Below are 22751 nucleotides of genomic sequence, written 5' to 3'. Positions count from 1 at the left end.
GGACCAGTGAGTTTAGTGGTGTTCTGTCCATTAATATGGATTCCAAGGCTGCTGCCTCACTGAAAAGCCCATCCCTGCAGGATGACTCATGGATTTGTAGCTCTGGAGCTCTCTGCAGGTATCTCAACAGGTCAGAGATTCTCTTCCAAGCACTTGGTGACTCAAATTGACATTTTAAATTTGACTGATAGGGAAAAAAAATACTCGAAAGAAGAATGGATGTCTGTACCAAAAATAAAATAGAGATTAAGTCAGATATTAAATTATTATAGAGAATTAAGGCAAATTCCATTTAATTTGTTTTTTGGAAAAAGTGAAGCTAAGATAGGGGATAACACTGTTGAGAACTTCCCTTGGACACACTACTTCTGTTGTGTGCTACTCCGTTCCAGCACCGGGGGACTGTCCAGTGGGTAGGACATCAATAACTACATTGCTCTATACATTTTGGTAGAGTTAGAGCAATGAGCAGCTCTGAAGAGATCTATGATCCATGTCACTATGCAAGGTCAAACTCGCGAAGTAAGTCCCCACAATCCCTCCCAACAGACATCTACTTAGGCCTCTCTGCCCTCCTGCTTCCTAAGGAGCCAACATGACATTGGCCTGTGGTCTACTCAGAGACTGCTCTCACCTTTGCACACAGTCCCTCTGTGAAGTCAGTCTCTGATTAGTCTCAATTCCCTCTTTCTAACTGAGACCAGGGCTGGCACGGATACCACACAGCCATCAAGATCAGCACTGATACTCAAAGTCACGTCTGCGCATAAACAGGGAAGCTCCTGGTTTTGGCTTGCCACAAACTTTGGGCCATATTGTGGGTAAAGGAGAGGATTAAAGATAAGAGGAACAGGGTGGTAGAGTGGGACACCTATAGGATTCAAGGGACGAGGAAGTGTGCAAATGTCCAAGAAAAGGGTAGGAGATGAAGAACTCAGAATGAGCTATAACCAAAGAGCGACGATATTTAATATTTCTAAAGTGACCAGGTGTGACAACCTATGACTTTAATCTAAGCACTTGGGAGATAGACAAGCAAAAAGAAACAGGAGTTCATGATCATCTTTGGCTACATAAGAGTTTGAGGTCTGTGTGAGCTACATGAGAATATACAGTCAAAAGTAACAATATCCAAATAGTCTTGCTGGCAGTAGGTGATTCGAGATGAGCAGGAGGATTAGCTGGGAAGGTCAAATGTTTCATGCCATATGATGCTAAGCAGTCAAATAACACAGTTCCAGGAACACCAAAGGTGAAGTTGGGTGAGGAACAAAGGGAAGAGGAGAACCGAAAAAACTTACAGTGTTGAACCCAGCTTTAGCTACCTGAAAGGAGGGTGTATTTGGAGAGAGAGGGAAATGGAATGGTCCAGAAGCAACAACAATGCATGGGGAGCTGGAGAGTCTCTCTCTCTCTTTCTCTCTCTCTCTCTCTCTCTCTCTCTCTCTCTCTCTCTCTCTCTCTCTCTCTCTCTCTCTCTCTCTCACACACACACACACACACACACACACACACACACACACACACACACTGCAAAGCCACAGACACCTTCTCTGGAGAAAGATGACAGCGTCTCCATCAAAGTCAACTGGCTCAATTTCATGACAAATGCAAGACCAGCCCGATGGAAGCCAGAGAATCCTTGGGATGGACTGTGTCTACTAGGACATCGGCCATACATCATGAGTGGCTGTCTGCACTGGTTGTTCAGGGACAGAGGTCAGACAGTGAGAAGAGAACAGTAGAACACAGGGCTCATTTCCCTTTGCTGATATTTGTCTTCTTGTTGGTATGTGAAAGGACCGCCAACTCACTCTTGTCTGGTGTTTCTCCTTTCAACAAGTCTTTATTTGATTTCCTTCATATAGCAGGACGTTTTTATTCATAGCTCTTTAAGCCGCTAAATAAAAGACAGGGCAGTTACTGAAAGAAGCATGAGTTGTGTTATAGTGTAGACCTCTGTCTCCATAAATATAGTCTGAGACATTTTATAGACTGATACTATCAACACAAACTTACCAATATTAATATTAAAAGACAGAACAGAGGGTTGGAAATATCACTTGACACATATATAATTATGTCTTTAATGCTTAATGTATACTAATAAAATAAAAATGCCAAAAGACTTTGACAAGAACAGGATTATTCCAGCTTTCTGGTAAGTTGTCTAGCTCTTCTCCAAGGCACACTGTAGTCATAAAACTCTTCATCAAACACATATCTGTTTTAGGTTATTTTCTGTTGCTATAACACAGTATTGCAGACTAGATAAATTTTAAATAATAAAAGTTAGAGGAGATGATTTTGAACATTGGAAGTTTCAGATCTATTGATGGGCTGTCTGGAGAGTTCTTTCTTGCTACATCCCAAATGGTAGAAGTACATCAAGACCACAGGTAGATTCTCAGGTTTTCATTACTTCCTAAAGGCCCTCCCTTTTCAGACTGTTAAAATGACAATTAAATTTCAACATTAGGGTCAGAAGAGACAGTCAAATCCTGACTACTTCCAGATGCATTTATAGACAGTCAGAAAGGAGCTCCATCTTTAAATATGCCGAAGTGTCCAGTTGAGCCTATGTTCATACATGCCATGAAGAAATTCAATCCCAGTCATGAGCGTGGCTGCTTCTTCCTGCAATTTGTTAGGTCTCCAGTCAATCAGAACTCACAACTGAAACAGCAGGGGCTGAGTCCTTCTGTTCAACAGAAATGGAAGTTCCCAATTCCAGAACATGAGAGCGTCTGGAGCCTTCTGCCCAGTCAGCCTGCCCTGGAATGTCCCTCAATCCCTCTCCACAAGTATAATCAATAACACCAACCACCAGCAGAGTGTGAACAAGGTGTGGACCTGCTACTCCCTGAAACCCTTCACCAAAGACCTTCTCAGACTTTTGGGAAAGTTACTCCTTTCCTCAGCAAAGCTTCAGGCTCTTTCCTCCCCTTAAAGACACACATCTTTTTTACAAACCCTAGAAATGTCTGTGCTCATTAGCAGCTTCCATTCCCACAAACACGCTGAGGCAAGAAGAACCAGAGGATCATATTGCCAACCTTGTTACAGGGAAAACATAATGAAGAAAATCAAAGGGTATCCCACCACTTGACTCTATGGCCCCTGTGTTTAGGGTCCTTCTGTGACTTTTCATTACCCCCAAGGCAGATTCCTTACTCCTCAAGATGGCTATGAAATCCCCCTCTCTCTCTCTTCTACCCACAGTGAGCCGCAAGACCCAAAGGAGTTTTGGAAGAGTCCATTGCTTGCCTGCCAACTTCAACTATGGTTCTTAAAATAGAAGTATGGTAAGGCTACTAAAAATTATATATTTTTTAGATGCCTATTTGCAAATGTTATTATTCTGGTCAGGTCTAATGAGCTGTAGATGGTGGTGAATGGAAAACAAAAATGGTGAGGTCAGTGAAGTCCCAACACAGTTCTTAATAAATCACTCAAAGCGTCTCCAGCAACATAATGCACCATAAAGTCAGCAAAATGGATGCAACTCACAGAGAATCTTATATGTGTAAAGACGAGCTATTGTGTGTTCCCAAAATACTTAACATCAAACATGCAAAAGGTTTACAACCTTCTAACCACAGAGCCTGTTAAAATTTATATATATAAATTGGGTGTCCTTGGTAAAAGGTTGTATTTTGTAGCACTTTTTGGAAATGAAATTATTAAGATGGTAATTTTAGCTTTCTCAGAAATGGCTGTTTTCTTCATTGGCAGAGTCCCTCATCCATGTACACCTCACTTTGTGTCAAAATGCTAATTTGTCTGGCTTGGCGACATACCCTTCAGTAGACTCACTTGGTAATTTTACAAAATGCTTCACAGGCATCACTGTGAGCATCCTGTGTGTCCTGTCAGGAGGTGGAGGCCCTCCTCCTGGCCTCTTCTCCCCTCTAGTGAAAATGTTTACCACAGAGTTCAGTTCCCCAGCAGCGTTTTACCCAGCAGTTTAACCATCTGTCGATGGGCATCACCTGCACTGAATATTTCCCTGGCACCTGGACAGCATCCTCATCTCCTGTTCTATAATTCCTTCTGCATTTGGTAATGCTCCCTTATCTGCCAACACCATTTGATTCTCCTGAAAGAAAAAAAAAAAAAAAAAAAACAGTTTACAGCAGAGAGGCAAGATGAATGTGTCATCTTTTTCTTTTAATTACCAGTCTTCAGAGTAATGAACTGTGCCCTGGTTCCTCTTGTTCTAGGCCAACCTGGACAACCCTAAGTACAGCATATTCATCACAGCGCTGGCTGGTCATGCATATTAATGAGTATTCTGCCGCTGCTCTCTATAAAACCTGTTCCCTGGCTCTGTTCAGCATTTCTTTGTGCTTGAATAGTATGTGGGAGCCAAACAAAGAGGCTGAGCCTGGGCAATCTTTGTTAAAATTGTGATGTAAAGCAGATGCTTTCCTGTCCCCTTATCCCTTACCAGGATTGACCATCCTGTTTCTCATTGTCTTCCAATGTGACCCAGAGCTGTGCCCAGCCTGCCTCGCTCTACAATGCCCACTGTCTCTGGAAAGTATGTCTCCCCGTGTCTAGGTGCAACTTTCTACCTGCTCTTCCTCTTTCAGTTGTTAGCTACAGAAATATATGAACAGTGGAGTTCTCCGGTGGAGTTCTGAAGAGGCCACCATTAAACCCTAATGCCCAGAGCAGGAGTGCAGCACTGTCCAGCGGAAATGCTCAGAATCTTTCATAATTATGACCCAGGCATATTTTGTCTTTGACTGTGAGCCGCGTACATTCTTACTCATCTTTGGTCCTCTAGCACATGGCTCCTCACATGGCTCCTCAACCACTTTAAGTATTTAATAAATAGTGAGAGGAATGAATGATAGTTTGCTTTTTTTTTTTATTGATCAAAGCTCGTACTGTGTCTCATAGACACACCAGTCTGTGTCAAAACCTGTAATGGAAAGAAGAAAGCCTCACTGTGGGGACCTGTGGGAGTCCAGCTCCGACCTTCTCTACCTATCCAAGGGTTCTTGGGTGGAGGAGAGAGGAATTAGGAACCACCAGGTAAAAAGATAGAAAGAGAAGATAAGAAAGATGAAGACACAGGGTAGCTTTGAGAGGGCCCTGGGTCAAGACCCAGTCATCTCAAAGTTTATTCAAAAGGGCTTTTTATAATATGCCAAGGGACAGGGCAAAAGACCTCGCCCTTACAAGATCAAAGCACACCGTACGGTCAAGTGTAGAGCCTTCCAAACACCTGATAAACACACCCATGGCCAAATCATCTCCTTATGCAGCCCTGCTGGGTAAAGCAAGCTCCGAGTCTCAGACTCTGGGTAATTGGGGCCCCTACACCCCACCTCTGTCACAGATGCCTCAACCACAGCAGATCTGGGCCTTGGAGAAGGGAGGGAGTGGTGGGTGCCCCCTAGTGCCTGAACACGTTTTGTTTGTTTGTTTGTTTGTTTTTATATTATTTTTAATGGTAATTACAACAAAATAGCTCTTAAAAATAAGTCATATTCAAACCCCAAACCAGTGTCTAAATATGCTGTCTGCCCTTGGTCGGAGTACATGAACGTGTCTACCCTAGCCTGTGAAAGCTTCGTTAGCGCTTCTTCCAGGTGAACGTTCTCCGGGCACCCTCGTGACCCGGCTTCTTCCGCTCTCTGAAGGGTGGGTCAAGTAGTCAAGCTTGTCTCATGCACACAACTTCGACCTCGGTGATGAAGCTGCGTAAAGCCGTGGCCATTGCCAAGCTTTTGGCTCCTGCCTGCCCCGATCGCCCGCCCCCGGAGACTGTGCAGGTGACATGGTGCTTTTCCAGCCGGCCCAGGAAGTGCAAAGGGAACATCAACTGTTCTCTGTCCCGTGGGCCGGGAAAGTAAAGCAGACAATCAGCTCCTTTACCTGGATCCTCCCACTTTGCGGGTGCGGTGGCGCTCTTTCTCCTGCTTCGGCTGGCGCTGAAGGCCGTGCCTTCATACTGCACAGGATCAATCACCTGCTTTTTTGATTGAGTAGTTACACTTTTGCGGAACCTCTGCACAAATTCTTCTTCGGCGGGCCCACAGGGCAATGTCAATGACTTTTCCAGCTGTCGGATGAACTGCACATCACCTTTTCTGACAGTTTTTCCACTAACATCGCTTCTAGTTCCTCCTTAGTCAGCCATCTGCTGCCAATCGGGTCTCTGGACTTTTTTTTTTTTTTTTCCTGAAAGTGGACCTCTGTGTGTTTCTAGCTGGAGGATATTTCCATATACTTCGTGCATTAATGAATAGTTTGACTGTCTGCCAGTACAGAAGAGAAAATGAATCGGCCGCTGGATTGCTCTTTGTTTTGGAAAAATCTGTTCAGGATGCTTCATCATTGGCCTGGCTTGCCTCTCAAACAAACCACTTGGAAAAAGGTAAGCAATAACTCTGTCAACATCCTCTTCGATAAAAGTTTCTGGATCTTCTCCCATCGTGCTGGCTAAGTGCCTCTTCCCAATGTTGAAGTCTTCAACCTGCTTTTTAATACAAATCCTCTGTATAGGATGTCTGTCTTGAGGCTTGGACATTTTTCTTCTATGTTACAACTGCAGTATGTATTAGCTTTAATAGCTGGGACCGGGACCTGCCTGCCAGTCAACTGCCAAGGTTGTCCAGTACTCAGGCCTCTGGCATAGATTAGCCCTAACTGTGTGAGAGAGCAGAGGGGAAAGCACTTCACCACAGGACACATAGGGAGCCGCCATGTGGGCTGTTGGCTGAACATGTTTTAAACCCAGTAGTTGCTCCCCAGATTGAAGCACTGGTGTTGTTTATGATAGGGCACCTCCATAGCCTTGGCTAAAGCTTCAGTCACTGAACCTGAGAAATTCAAAATAATGGTGTATCGTTGACTTTGTTGGCAGTTGCTACAGATCTGTTATTCCTCCAAATTTTCCAAACTATGCCTTACTATACTACAACTAAATAGAAACAAGATAGTTGACCATGTAAAGTCTCGGCGGTGGATTTCATTCTGTTCACGCATACGTCAGCAAGAATGCTGAAGCATAATTCATTTCAACATTGTCCCTGAATAGACAAATCATTCTGGAGATTTTGTGTGATTTAGGGGGGAAAATGTAATACTGTCACCATCATTTCTTCAATAAAGGCAGAAGTTCATAGCTCTGTTCATTTTTGGTGACCATTAAGAATATATCCATGACCTCTAACCTAAGCATATTACAAGCTCTAGGGATTGGATCAGGACCAAACCCAATACTTCAGAATTACATTGCTGTTAATTCTCACCATTTTTTTCAGTTGGGTAAACTGTTCAGTACAAGCCTAGACATTTGATTTACCACTGAACAAGCATGATAGGCTTACTTAGGCTTTCTAAGAGACTGAAGGGGGGTGGTAATTGTTTGTTTGCTTGTTGTTGTTGTTGTTGTTGTTGTTGGTGGTGGTGGTGGTGGTGGTGTATATGTGTTTGTGTGTGTTTGTCTTATTCAACTGTGGAAAGATACTGGGTCTTCTTGAATGTGTAGATTTGAAATCTTAACCCACAGTCTTCAATGGCAGTTGACTTAACAATGAGTGTTTTTCAGTTGACCCCTTCCTGCTACTACAGACACACACTATTGCCAGTGTTGGTCTCTCACATTTCAGATGTGTTTGTAGGACAGAGTTTCATAGTGTTAGCTCTTAGTACTTTCATCTAATCAGTGAAACAACCTTACAGTGCCCTTACCAAAGGGCAGGATCAAGGTTCAGTCAACTCTGCCCTCACCAAAGGGTAGGGGCAAGGCTCAGTCGGTTCCACTCTCTGCCTCTTCTGCTCCAGGGGCCTGGATGGCACCTGACAGTGCCTTGACTTCTTCAGATCAGAACTTCCTGTCTTTTTTCCCCTTTATTTAAATAAAATGAAGAAAAAACAATTCTCAATGAAGGAGGGAGTCAAACACGACACTGTCCTTTAAACTCTGCCACATTCAAAGTCAAATAATATCTGCTAACTTTTTAAACAAATGACTGGGGCTCCTATTGTGTTCCCATTGAATAGTGTTGACCTGTCACTGCCCTTCTCCTCCTGTGCTGCTGTGTTCAGGAAGGTGGAGTTCTTCCAGCCGTTGGGAGAGTGCTGAGCCTGAGAACTGCTGACACTCTGTAGTAGTGACAGTGGGGTTACCTGTGGTGTGCCAGCTTGCTTTTGTGGAAACACACCTCCCTAGACAACACCATAACATGAAGCAGGACTTGCTGTGACCTCTTTACTTCTCTTGGAAGGACAGAAAGTTTGGCTCCATCATGACACATGGAGTGTGTCCCCGAGTGTGCCTTTGGGGACGTAGAGGGAAGAGGACTCTTCTTTAGAAACAGAAAAAACAAGTGACCCTTGTTTTTCAACAAAGTGAAACAACAGCTTTATGACAGTCACGTATTTCTTCCTGGACAAAGGTCTAGCGAGGGGACATAGATGTGAGTAAACCTGGCCGGAAACGTGTCCTCTAGTTTTAATACCACTAAAAGCCAGAGTATCCCATGTGGATGCTAGAAAACTCTGGCTACTGTCAAATTAGAGCTAGGCATCTTCCATCAATGGTCCAAGTGTCATCAAATGGCGCATTAATGCCGCTGGCTGAGTGGAGCAGTGTTTCTGCCTGTGTTCTGGACTATGAATGTTTTGCTGGGGAGAAAAGAGTGCTTTCCTCCATAGTTTCCAGTAGTAGCTAATATTGTGATGATTACCTGAGACAGTTTAAAAAAAAAAAAAAAGTCTCTAGCCTTTACCCCAGAGCACTCAGCTAGGATCTTGGAGTGTGATTAATGGGAGATTGCATGGTGCTCATATTTCTTCCAAGCAACAAAGGACTTTAAAGGAAGACATGGTAACCCAGTGTCTCCATCACTTAAGGAATGCTTTGTCTATATGCTGTGAAGAGAGTGATGTGGGAGAACATTGCCCTAAGAGCTGAAATTGTTACATATCTTAGGAAGCATATATCATAAAGTGATTCATTGTTTGTACTTGGTAAGCTAATATCTAAGTAATACAAACTGTTAGATACATTTAGAAATGAATCACATATATCATTTCCAGTGTTGCTGGGGAAGGTCAAATCTTTGTTGAAGAGCAGAAAAATGTGCTATTTGTACCCACTAATCTCCTCTTTCCCAGTGGAAATCTGTTCTTCCCCAATCCATGTGGCCTCGAAAGAAATGTCAATTATACAGTGTTTTCTAATTTCTGGCCAGAAGTGAGCAAATGCTCAGGCTTACCAATCATGATACTATGCATTATGATTGGCTGAAGGGTCGGACAAGACCGAATCCTCAAACAGGGCAGAGTGCCTATAAAATACTTAATATGTTGACTGTCAGTGACTATTTTTCTTCTCTATGGGGTTTTGTTCTGAGATAACCTTGAAGGCCAGGGCTGTTCCACATCCTTTGTACCTACTGTTCATTAAGTAGCCGTCAGTCTGGGGGAGCAGCCCAGCCCCACCTCTGGGTACAAGTCCAAAGTTTTCTGGGTGTGATATCCTTCTCCTGATCACAGTTGTCCTCTGCATCAGTGACATCTGCAGGACTTTACTTGATGTCCAAAACAGAAGGCACCATCTCCTGGCCTGGATAGGGAGCATCAGTCAGCTGACACTTCAGCCAGGACAAGAAAAGAGGTTAACATGTAAGGGACAGAGCCAAAAGCAACCAAAGGGAAAAAATTATAACCACACATGGATCTAACTTCACTGTATTTCCTATCGGCCCCAAGCACAAGAGTGAACAGGGAGTTTGGTACCAAGAATTAAATAGACTTGGTTGAGAGGAAGTGTACCAGCAGAGGGCAGGGTAGAGCCCGCGTTCCTGAACTGCCTGTTGAGACTCCTGTCAAAGGAATTGAATTGTGGTTTTCCTCACGGTAGAGACATGATTTCACAAGCCCTGATCTCTGCTAAAAGCAGGAAAATAATAGATAGCAGGGATTGCGGGCTTCGAAAAGAATGGAGAAAAGAAAGAGAAAGGCCTACGTTATTCACTCATGTCAGAGCGACTGGAGTTCACAAAGCCCAGAGTGGCCACAGTCACCATATTCCTGTTGTCTGGAGATGGGCACTGAGGAAGAGCAGGGGACTGGTGTGATGCACAAAATGTCTGAGGTCTTTAAAGTCAATAATTTAAGAATACAGTGTACTCATATAGACTCAGTTGATTTCTTCAGGTGACAGTCACCTCAGTCAATGAAGTCAGGCACCAAATTAGGCTGTCATGATAAAGAGAGCATCTCATTTGATGATACTGTCCAAATTACTATTATTAATATGTAACTGTTTCAAATCTTCTCGTTCTTGAACTTTTATGGGCTTTATCAGAACAGTTCATGCTTCTTAGCATTCATATGTCTCTTATTTTATGACAATAACTGAACATTACCATGTCAGACCCATCAAGAGTTGGCAGGATCTCTACAGGAATAGACTTTGAGAGCCAGCATCAGGCAAGAACATTATATAAAACCCAGCTCAGATGGATCCCATATCTGTTACCGCAGAGAAGTAGCTGAAAGTGAGGTGCCAGGAAGCACAGACTTGCCTCTGCTTTTACTGAATGGCACACGTCCTAGGAGCGAAGTACCAGAAAAGGAAAACCTGAGCACCTTTCCCAGCAAAAGCACATTTTCAGTGGCGACATAATCAACTCTGAGACAACACTTAGCATAGAACAAAGCTCTGTGCTACCTGCAGCCTCTACAGGTGGGTTGAGTTAGGAATTGCAAGGACCTGTATTTCCTTGGCTTTTTGACCACCCAGGTCATATAACAACACTGAGCCAGTTTCTGAAGTCATCACCATCAAAATCCGGTTTTAATAAATTCTCTGCTAAGCAAAATCCTATGTGATTTTTTGTGGCAGTCAAATAGAAACTTGATTTCATTGATATTTTCTCTTTCACTAAAAAGAATCACATTAGGAGTGCTCGGAGCTAGACTGCCTGGCTTGACTCCATGTCTATCACTATTCCTTATGAAACACTAGGGAAGCTATTCTCCTTACATGCCCACTTTCATATGTAAAATAGAGTGGGTGACACCAGCCCATAAAGCTATGAGCATCACACAGACTACTCATGTTGCAATAACATCTGACACATAGTTGGGTCTTAATACATATCACCATGCCCCTCACTTCTAGATGATGTTATTTTTCAAGGTGTCTAATCTTATCAAGTTAGATTATAGGTGTCCACACTTGTTATTTCTAAGAATTCGATGGTCATTGTCCCCGAATTAGTTGACTTGTCCTGCTGACCCGTGGCTTTGTGGATGGTTTGTAACCTGGATTTCCTACACTACTTAGCTGTCCTATTTTATAAAGCTTTTTCTAAGAATGTCTGATTTTTACAATTCCATGTGTAAAGTCAATTTTACTTCTGTGAAAGTATTTCACAATGATGAATATGACACTTATTGGCATATGGCATAATGTAGTAGACACTTTCCCCTTTTCCATTAGAGCAAAACCCCCATCCAGACATTCAGACAGGAGAAGTAGCTGCTGCTTTAGGCCTACGGATTTTCTCACACAAAAAGGATGTGTGTCAAGACAAAAAAGAAAAAATGGGTTACTGTGCAAATAGGGGAGAAGCGATAAACACATGACTCACATTCCTATTTTTAGTTCTGCTGCTTACCACATTACTGCCACAGTTATATCTGAAACACAGATGGGATTGTTACTCTACCGCCTGATAGGCTTCCAAGGGCTCCTCACTGCTTCGAAAATGTTCAAACTCCCTAACCGACCCCAAACTTGAAACAATCTGGTCTGCTCTGCCTTGTAAGTCCACTTCCACTCAGTTTCTCTTCCACATCGAGCCTGACTTCCGAATACATCTTATACTTGCTCTGATTCCTTTATGTGTATAGTTCCATGACTGGGACACCTTCTGTAGCGTCACACTAGCTTCCATCAGGGTCAGCTGTTATGCTAGTGGAGTTATGCTCTATTGGCTTACAGGAAAAGTTAATCACTTCCTCCTCCTATTTGACTTTAAATATAATGTCAGGGATACAATGGGAAGTCAAAACAAACATCAACTCTACCCATTGTGGCGCATGCAGCCAAAAAAGAGACTTGGATGCTAATATTCTAAATCTGAAATACAGCTATGATACACGATCACTTAGGAGGTTTGAACAGACTTCTTTTTTTTTTAAGATCTAAAGAATCCTTCACATTGCATTAAACCACCAGGGTCAAGGCCTGGTGACAGGAGAAAGCACCAGCATGAATGGGTTCGATGGTTATAGGTGCTGGTGTATAGATGCTTCGGAGGCACCTAAGTCAAGGGGCTTTGGAGAGCTACCCAACAGCTTTGCCTCTTGTGACTTAATCTACTCCAACCAGTCCAACTAGAAGAGGATAATGTGAAATTTCCAGAAAGTTCTGGATGGATTTCATCAACACGATACTGAAAACCATCTCCTGGGAGCTACTGGTTTTTAAGTTATCTACATAATGATCTCAAAATGCAACTCACAAGTTAGAAAGTTGTGTCCTGCTCCAGGGTTGCTACTGCCTAGAAAAATAGCTTGTTTTCTTCACCTTTGAAGTGAATCCACACAGAGAGCGAAGAAACTAACTGCTGGGGAAAACCTAGGACTCTAACCTCATCCCGGATTAGTTTTTTTCACAATATTCTAGTGCTGTCAACTTATGAAAATGGAATATGTTGCTTTGAAAGTAATTATTTCCCAAATTCTGGAGAGTCAGTTGACAAGCCCCTTTTATAGTAAAAAGAAGAGAGCTGTTTGATCTCTCAGAGTTCACTACAAAAGCAAGACATTTCCTAGGTGGCAGATTTTTGGGGGTAGGAGGGTGCATGTTCCACTTAAGAAGCAGAGTTTCATATTTAAACTCTGTGTGCATTACAACCACAATTAGAATGTGTGATAATTTCTAGTTACCCCACTTACTCCACGGATAACTCTGAAGTTCTTCTCATGGGCTCATCAGTGGCAACCGTAGTCAAGAATACTCGTGCTATATGTTTTTTTTTATTTCTTTAACTCAGAAAGTTGAAATGTTGTGAAAAACAAAAATTCCCTCTGAGACGTTCACATCTCCTCCATCCACTTGATTTCCATTGGCCTAAATATCAGACATTAATTTCCACCATGTGATTGAGGAACATTAGCATGTCGTAACTAATTATAGCGAAGGTCCCAGAAATGATAGATCGGGCAACAGGAATTCTGAAGAGGAGCCTGGAATCACAGCATTCCATCACTCTTGATAGAATCAGAGCGGAACTTTCCAGTCCGCTCAAGGGAAGTAGGTTAGAGGGAGGAAACCCGCAAGCCTTCCCTCTTCTTTCTTAGGCTTCTGTGCTTCGACTAAGCGTCCTTTGAGACCTGTTCTCTGGCCGTTCAGGACCTGGGGAAGATGGAGCTGTGGCTGCCGGGCGGGCGATTTGTGTCCCCACGCCTTCTTAGCGCTGCCAAAGGAGCTGTCTGTCACCTGTTTGCCCACATCAGACTGTTTCCAATCAGACACCCCACCTCCCCGTCACGGCTCCCCACAGACTTCAGCTTCGAGTTCACAGTTCTTATTAAAAGAGCCCTGTGCCAGTGTTGCTTAGATGCTAAAGCCTCCAACTCGTAGCGCTTCAGCCTTCTGGCTCCTTCTGTTAGGGCTTTATGTCCTTATAACATCAAACACTCAACCTGGAATTTACAACCATGGGGAAAGTGAATTCCCTTCAGACAGACACGGGAAGCCGGGCAGCATCTTTCTCCCGTTAAACCGTCATTTCACAAGTAGACGTTGCGATTCTGGAACACACGAGCTCAGTATTTTATATTTAACAGAGACTCCCTTTGCTCCCCACGTCTGCGTTCCCTTCTGGAGTGCATCAGCAAAAAAAAATGAGGTCTTCAAACCACTCCTTAGGACTTTTGAGACTCTATGGATCGACTCTGTAAAGCAACTGAAAACTGACACTAAATCTCTGCAAAAGTGTTTCTTGGAGCAAGATACAGTGACTTCAGTTCTCCCGTGAGCTGCCTCTGTGTTCTTTATTATGAGTGAATGGTACCCGCAGCTTCAAAAACAAAAGCAAAGAGTGTCTTCGAGGACCACTGTGAAGTCCCCTAAACTCTTATGCTGGCATTCTGAATAAGAAAACACCAGTCCCGAGTGTGGGCTTGGGGCATGGAGACTAGGCCCTGAGAAGCTCATCAGCCAGAAAACACAACTAAGGCTTTTCCACAGGCTGTGCCTGGAAAAGTTTTAGTACAAGCTTGCAGTAACTTAAGTGCAGCCTAGGAGTCCAAGTGCCCGCCTGCTTGCCCTGACCGCATGCTTTCCTTGAAGCAATGGATTTCCATTGGCAGGCGAGGAAGGAATTTTGTCATTTTCTTGAGTTGAGGTGTTTTATTAAAATGGCTATCCAGGAGTTTAGTGAGAGGTAGAAAGAAGGGTCATGGAGTCCTAAGCAAGCAAAGAGGGAAACATGAAAATTAAGGAAAATGACGAAAGTTCCTCAGCAAAAGTCATTAAAGGGGCAACTTTATCTATTTGGAAAAGCTGCAGTGTGCAAATTGTGTTGTATCTTTATGTCAGCCAATGTTTGCTCCCTGGCTGTCATGACGCTGATTTGTGGGTAGTTTTCTACTTTCTAATTTTAAACAGCAACCACTAAACTTTTGGCCATGGAACTATTTTTAAGTTTCTCCTAAGGGAGGAGGAAAAAAGCGGGCATTAATCAGGAAGCACAAGCAGGGTGAGAGTTTGCTGGGGTTTATCTCCCGTGTCACCAGCAGAACTCACCCTTGGCAGCAGATACTGTTTTAAAACGCTACGCCTGGCAAACTGAACTGAAGCACTCCACCTGCTCAGAGGAGACGTGTCCCCGGTAACACACTGAGAGCACCCTTCCCTGCATCCTTCAAGCACCATCTGCAGCTTGTCCTGGGACATCTCCAATGCTGTTCTGTCAGCTAGGATGCAGACACAGGGCCTGCTTTCATTCAGAGCAGGTGTGGATCCAGCGGTGCCCTGCCCCATGTTTAACAGGGAGTGAAGGGACAGTATTCTTACCATGAATGGCAGAATCACATGGCAAGAAAAAAAATTGTGTTAATAGGTTATGATGGAAAAGCATACATGCATGATGGTTTTGGGTGGTGATGGTAGTATTGTGTGTATGTGCATGTGTGTATGCGTGTGTGTGTGTGTGTGTGTGTGTGTGTGTGTGTGTGTGTGTGTGTGTTGTAACACAGAAAAATTGAAGGCATGACTATTGTTTGGGCCTCTTTCATATCTGTTTCTGTGAAAAGACCACCAATCCGAAATGACAACCGATTCTAAATGTGTTTTCCAATGAAACAGCCTTCAAGAACATCACAGAAGGCTTTGTTCAAAGTCACATAGAAGGTCAGCATCTTCCTGTTTGATCAAAGATGCCTGGGAAACGTCTGCAGGCCCTACCTCTCACAGCTACAGGAATCTGTGTTCTAACAAAGTGCCCCTCCTCCCCACAACCTGATTCTAATGCAGGTGAGAAATTCGGAAATGATTAATCGCCAGGCTTAATGCTTTCTCCAGCATCAGCAAGCTACCTCTTAGCTTCAATCATAAGTCAGTCCTGGAGCTCCTGCTGAGTCACACCTGGAGCTCCTGCTGAGTCACACCTGGAGCTCCTGCTGAGTCACACCTGGAGCTCCTGCTGAGTCACACCTGGAGCTCCTGCTGAGTCACACCTGGAGCTCCTGCTGAGTCACACCTGGAGCTCCTGCTGAGTCACACCTGGAGCTCCTGCTGAGTCACACCTGCAGAGGCCTGGCTCACGGGCAGCTGAGGAGTTAGTTCATAATAGTTTATTCAGAAAGCAGTGAAGGGATATTAATAATGATGTTTTACTTAGAAAGGTATTAAATTATAGAGATAAATCAGAGAACTAGGTGGTGTTTAGAGAGTTGGAGCAAATGCCCTTCAGAAGTGCCTGATTAGGGTTGGAAGGGTTGGAGCCAGAGAAGCAGGGACCAAGCTGGAGGAGGGTTTCCCCAACCTTCTCCAAAGCACCAGAATTAACCAGCACTGCCAGCTCACTTGGGAAGGACAAGGCAGGGAGGGAGCTGCCCGCGCACGAGAGTAGGATGGGTCAAGGCGTGTGGTCACCATCCTCAGTTTGCTAGTCATGGAGCTGGTGACCTCAATTAATTCACTCAAATTGTTAAATCTTAGTTTCCTATCAGCAAATGCAATGCCCCTTCCAGCCTGATGGCTCAGGGGATTATAGACTCTTTGGCCACAGGCTCTGAGGTTTTGATTTTGCAGACATAAGTCCTCATAAGTGGAGATTGGAGGATCTAGTGGATTCCATGGAAAGCCCATTTCACTCCAAAGTCAAATACTCCTCCATATCCTTGGCCAGAGGTGTTGGAGTGGGGTTGGAGGAGGGGGGAGGGACCAGAGGCTATGTCTATGGAAACTTTCTAATTTCTGAACTGAGAGAAGCACCAAAGCGTAGGGCTAGCCTTGCTTATAACGCATGCTGTGCTTCAGTCAGGAATCCTAAACTCAGGATGCCAAGCACAGTAAGTGACCTGTAGGTTCACACACATCTATTTACCCAGGAAATGCTTCAACAGATTGACTGCAGAGGTGTCCATTCTTGACATATTCCACACTATGCCCCCTGGGAAAGGTTCTCCTTGTAAAAAATACCAAACATGAGTCTTTCTTGTGGAATACTATTCAATTTGTGTTTAGGACAAAGAATTAAAATCATTTTATTTCCCCACCTTGTAGATCTTTTAAGGGAATATTTTAATTCTCTCCACCCAGGAAAACCTTTGTTTACACAAAGCCCACTGTTCCAGCCTAGGAATGTGATGCTTTTTCTCCTTGGAACAGTGACCTCCTTCCCCTTCTCCCTGTTTCCTGGGCAACAGCTCTTTTTAGACTAGCCAAATGGATAAGACTATGAGGTCCAACCCCAGCCAATGGGAAAAACGCACAGTCTGCTCCTAAGTTAGACTAAAACTCAAGTGCATGTCCTGTCTTCCTGTGTGTTCTCTCCCAAGCACACCCTCTTGATCAAGAGTAAAGTTGGCCTTGTTGGGACATTTCAGTAGGGATGGTGGCCTCTTTCTTTGTCACCCTGACTTATGTTTATCATCCTGAACTCATTTTAAGGTGTGAAAATGGTGACTACCGGATCATTTTGAAACCAATCCAATTTCACCAATCACCCAATACTAATCATACGTAGATCGCAAACACATCCAGCCACTTCTCACTTGGCTGAGAAAACTACAGTTATTACAGTTCTATTAGTGAGAGAATCACTGGAACTCAGACTTCAATAAAATTATGATAACCAAAGTAATATGTTCAAAAGAGTCAAAAGGCAAGGAACTGTTTAGAGGATTATTTAATGCATAGGCAAGTGTTCTGTGAAACAGAGTCACCAGACTGGCTTCCCAAATAGTTACTGAGCAGGTATCCCCTCCAAGCCAACTCCCCACAGTCTTCAGGATGGTTGACTAATTGGATAGAAGGTCACTGCAAAGCGAGCATGGTGTCTGGCTAGTTCACCCCAGCTTTTAACGATTTTTGAGCGCCCAGTTAATACTACACATATTTTACAGAGTTTTGCTGAAGCTGATTCATAGCAGCTTGCAGGATCAGAGTGGTGAAATTTCAGGATTTTTGAAGGCAAATTTATGGGTAAGTTCATTCCCCTTGCCGGGGACTGGCTCCAAAATTGTCATATGACTCAGATTGTGACAATATGCCTCAAGGGGAACTTCCACTTGAGTACACCGAGTGGGTAAGGCAAGGATGGATACCTAAGCACAAATGGGGCAGGGTGTCTTGGAATAGAATATTGTTGCATGCAAAAACACACTTTAAACAAAGCATGAGAAACTTGGCAAAGCAATTTACTTTTACAAAAAACTGTGACTCAATCCAGCTTAGCGAGGATACCCAAGTAGTATTTTTTTCTAATAGGTGGTGACAGTGTCTTACCCCATTGGTGGGAGCTAATCTCACAATCTAATTCGGTTGGTTAATTCATAATCTTTGTGAAAGAGCAGGAAGTCTTAGGAATACCTGACACCCAGGGGTGGGCCAAACAGGCACACATACAAAACTGTCACAGGACAGGGAGGCTTAAAAAATACTGGTTCTCCGCAGGCTAGCCATCTTTGAAAGGGAAAAAAAACTGTTTCTCACAATCTCCCTTTCTTTATCATAGATCTTGATTCTTTTTTTTTATTATTCAGCCATCATACACTGACTTTCTGAAGTTTCTAATAACAGTAACTTATTGCTATGACATATAGGCAGATTTTCCTGTCCCACCAGCCACTCTCCAAATGCCCACACAGAGACTTAACATTAATTATAAATGCTTGGCCAATAGCTTAAGCTTGTTTTTGCTAGCTCTTGTAACTTAAATTAACGTATTCCTATTAATCTGCCCAGAGGCTCCTTTACCTCTTGTATGTACTTCGCATCCTATTCACTCTGTGTCTCATGCCATCTCCCCCGACTCCACCCTTCTCTCCAGCATTCTGTCTGCCACAAATATCCTGCCTAGCCATCAGCCAATCAACTTTTTATTAACAATGAGAGCAACATGCCTTCACAGTGTGCCGAAGGATGATTCCACAGCAATGACAAGTAACTGGGGACTGCTTTGTGAGAGCAGTCTTGCTGAACTTAACACAGGAAATAATTATTCTGCCTATCTCTTTAGCATGGCTAAAAGAGGAGCCCACCTTCCTAGGGGTGGCCCCTTGGCCAGAAGATTGACTGTGCACTTCTGAAATGTTAGGTCTCCATTTAGAGAGTCTAAGATTTTGGCCAGAAGTGGTTTTCTCTTCATGCATCTTTACTGCTACTCTCCTAGGAAGGGTGACCCGGCAATGACCATTGAAGATACGATGACTTCTTTTTCACTTAGCCTTTCTGAGAGGACTTTCTCTCTCTGCAACTTCATTCTCAACCATGTGTTTCTCCTGAAAGTTCATGGCTAGACGGAAATGACTGAAAATATTTGCTAATAGTTAAGTATAGGTGTACTGGTCACCCAGCATGCAAAATGTCTGGGAACAGAGTAAATAGCCAACAAGAGACAGACCAAGGAAATCATGGCTTTCTTATAAGCACATTTAACGTGATAAGACACTCGTGAAACCTTGCATGGAGAAAAGCATGTTATAAAATAATATTTGAATGTCAAGTCAGACTATGAGTTTAAAGATAAGTAAATATACATAGTCTAGAGACACTATACATACTTAAAAATAAAAAATGAATTTATCTATACTATATATGTATATATACATATACACATATACGTATACATAAGCAAGAAGCTACCCTAGGCTGAAGAGACAGAGAAGCTAATGACAGTAGGGCTAAATGCTGCTGCTGCTGCTGATGATGAGGAGGAGGAGGAGGAGGAGGAGGAGGAGGAGGAGGAGGAGGAGGACCTACCTGGCTGGACAGGGTAGAGTCCTGACAAGCAAGACAGGGCTTAGAAATATGTGGGCTTCTGTCTTGCTCCAGCCCTTCTGCTTCTAATCCAGGCCTTCCTCTGGTCAGATCTTTTTGTGTGGGAATATGTGTGTCTGTGTCGGTACATGTATGAAGGGTGTGCATGTGAAGAGGGTGAAAATGCAAGTATATGTGTGTGCATGAGGAGGTCAGAGGTCAATGGGACATCATTCCTCGTGAGTCATCTGCCTTGTTGTTTATTTGAGATAACATTGGCTAGTTAGTGCTGATTGGCCTGGAACTGTCTATGTACACCAGGCTAGCCTCAAACTAACAGAATCTGTCTGCCTCTGCCTCCCAAATACCTCCTTGTTTGTTCGTTTGTTTGGTGTTTGTTTGTTTGTATGTTTTTGTTTGGAGACAGGATTTCTCTGTGTAGCCCTGGCTGTCCTGGAACTGTTCTGTAGCCCAGGCTGGCCTCTATCTCAGAGATCTACCTGCCTTTGCCTCCTGAGTGCTGGGATTAAAGGTATGTGGCACCACAGCCCAGCTAACCTCCTTGGGTTTTTGAGACAGTATACCTCCCTGGAATCTGGAGCTCTCCAATTAATCTGGGCTAGAGGAGCACTGAGCCCCAGGGTTCTCTCTGTTTCTGCATCCCCAGCACTGGGGTTACAAGTATATGCTCCATGCCTGGCCTTTTAGCTTTGACATGTGCTCCAGATTTGAGTTCCTATAACTTGCATGGCAAGCACTTTACCAACTGGGCTGTCTCCCTAGTCTCTCTTTCCTCAGATCTTGTTGGGTCAATAGGAGGTGGGGAGCTACAGGAAGAACTGTCTGCAATAGTTACTCCATCCCCACCTTTGCAGATAGAGCTAAGGAAGGAATATCCATTGATACAACTGTAGACAGGCCTGATACAGAACACTTGCTAATGGAGGACTATGTGTAAAAATGCACATGAACAGACTCAGAGGTGTTCACATATGACAAGAATGGTATTTTCCCCTTATTAAAATAGTCTTGTTTTCTTGTTTTAATGTAAATTGTATAACTTTTCTTCAATATAGATACAAGTTAGGCCCTTGTTGCTTCCACACAATCTTCTGTAGTGTTGTCTGTGGTGATGGCGCCCCAGGGGGAACACAGCTATAATCACCATGAGAAATAGTCAGACCATGTAGGGCCGAGTATTCCGAGACCAACAAGCTTTGCTTTTGCTACCATAAGCGGTCTCTCATAGTACAACAGAAATACAGAGGGTGCTAACAGAACAGACTTCAAGCTTTTCCAAGGATGAAGAGAGGGACTGAAGAAGTGCCTGCAGGCAAAGAATTATCAACCTGTCACGGATCTAATGTTTCCAATAGTTGTTCTCTTTGTAAGAGAAGCAGGTAATTATAGAATTCCTAGGCTGGCCATTTCCAGGACCATACAAATGGGCATGATTCCTTTGATGTACGTGAAGAAAACATCTCTTACATGGGAATACGCAGATGAAGAATCTTAGAGAAAAGTGGATTCTCCTTCCAAGCTCCATAAAATCCCATGCCACTGGAAGAGAAGGCAAGGCAAGGTATCCACGACATGGTAGTGTCCTGTGAGCTAGCTGGAGGCACTCTAAATTGTAGCACAAATCTTAACAGGTCTTATTCATAAAATCAAACCTGAAGCCAGGTATTGGGGTAAATGCTGGAAGATCAGAGAAGTAGAACAAGCCACAGCTTCCTCACCTTGCCAGTTCTTCAGCTGATCCTGTTTTCTCAGACTGGAAGCCTCTGAGTCTTCATTAGTGGATTTTCTAATGCTAAGCTTTTCTCTTGTAGGAAAATATACTCATTTTCTCATAATATGCTTTTTAGTGAGCTCTTCTATTATTTTTCTTGTATTTCACTTAGAACATTTCCGTAGGAAGCCATATGAATGCTGCACTTAGCACATAAACACCAGCACAACCCTCAGATGTTGGAACCTAATCTGGAGGGTGCGCTGTTAAGGGATGAGGCCTTTGGGAGATGATTATGTCCCAAGGGCAGAGCCTTCATGAAGAGGATTGGTATCCTGGCAAAAGAAGCTTCTAGTCATCTGCTTACCCTTCCACCATGTGGGGACAAAGCAAGAAGGCTATGAAGAATGGACTCTCTCCAGACACCAAACATGTGCCCCCTTCATCTTGGACCTCTTGTTCTCCGGCATAGAGAAACACATTCTGTTCCCTATAAAACACGCACACTGAGGTGGTTTTTATAGTAGGGCAAACAGACTAAGATAGAGATTTCCCAGAAATTTTGCTAGTTGACACAAATTTTGCCTGATTTTTTTAAAATAAATATAGAGAACTTAGGAAGTTTTTTAAACTTATCTTTAAGATACTAATCAGGATTAATTAATCTTTAATGTCTTAATAACTCTAGGCCTCTACTGAACCTCATAGTGGAGAATTCTGACTTTTCTATTACTTCTTTGTTAAGTGGTCTATTTAGGATTTCTATATCTAATTAGTAAGTTGTTTTAATTATAAATTATCCATTTCAAGTTTGTTTACAGGAAGTTAAACAAATTACTTTAGGATTTTGAGAGGTTTCTCTCTCCCAAACTTCCCGTTCCTGAACCATGGAGCTGAGCTTGTTTATTTATTTGTTCATGAGTTTAGTCAGTATTTTGTCTGTTTTGTTGATTTTCACCATAGAACCAGATTCTGGACTTATTTTTTTAGTATTCCTTTGTGTTTTATTTACCAATTAATTACTTTCTGTTTTAACTTTTTAGTTCCTTCTTTATATTGACATTTGTGTAATTCATTGATTTTCCATTTGTGAGTACAGTTATATCTTGACCTCCAAGCTTCTGTTCTGACACACAACAGCAGAGATCTCATTCTGAAGATATAATTTGATATAGGACCTGAAAATGCTATACCCGCACATAGAGCATGGGTTGATTTAAGAGTATTAAACAGTACTAACTCCATTCCTTTCCATATCAATGAAAATAAATGAATCAAATCCACAAATCTTCCTGAAATAAATTTCTATAAAGACTTCTTTAGTGAGAAAAGCAAGAGGCATAAAAGGCTATAGAATAATTTTCACAAGAATTACAAGCCATTAAATACATATTTAATTGTGTGTAAGATGTCTAGTAGGATAAATACATTAGTTTCTGGTGGGAAGAATGAGAGTAATTGAAGGTAAGAGTATATGCAAAAATGAATATTAAAAATATGATCAATAGCCAGGCGGTGGTGGTACACGCCTTTAATCCCAGCACTTGG

The 22751-nt window shown here is 43.0% G+C and overlaps 1 pseudogene; it reads right to left on the bottom strand.

Moving 5' to 3' along the window:
- Nucleotides 1-5587: 5587 nt before the first annotated feature.
- LOC118572962 lies at nucleotides 5588-6721 on the bottom strand (annotated as a pseudogene).
- Between the last annotated feature and the right edge of the window lie 16030 nt (nucleotides 6722-22751).

The sequence above is a fragment of the Onychomys torridus genome, chromosome 23 (genome assembly GCF_903995425.1).
Source record: "Onychomys torridus chromosome 23, mOncTor1.1, whole genome shotgun sequence".
Lineage (NCBI taxonomy): Eukaryota > Metazoa > Chordata > Mammalia > Rodentia > Cricetidae > Onychomys > Onychomys torridus.
Note: the sequence above shows the minus strand (reverse complement) of the source record. Positions and strands in the feature narration are given on the sequence as shown.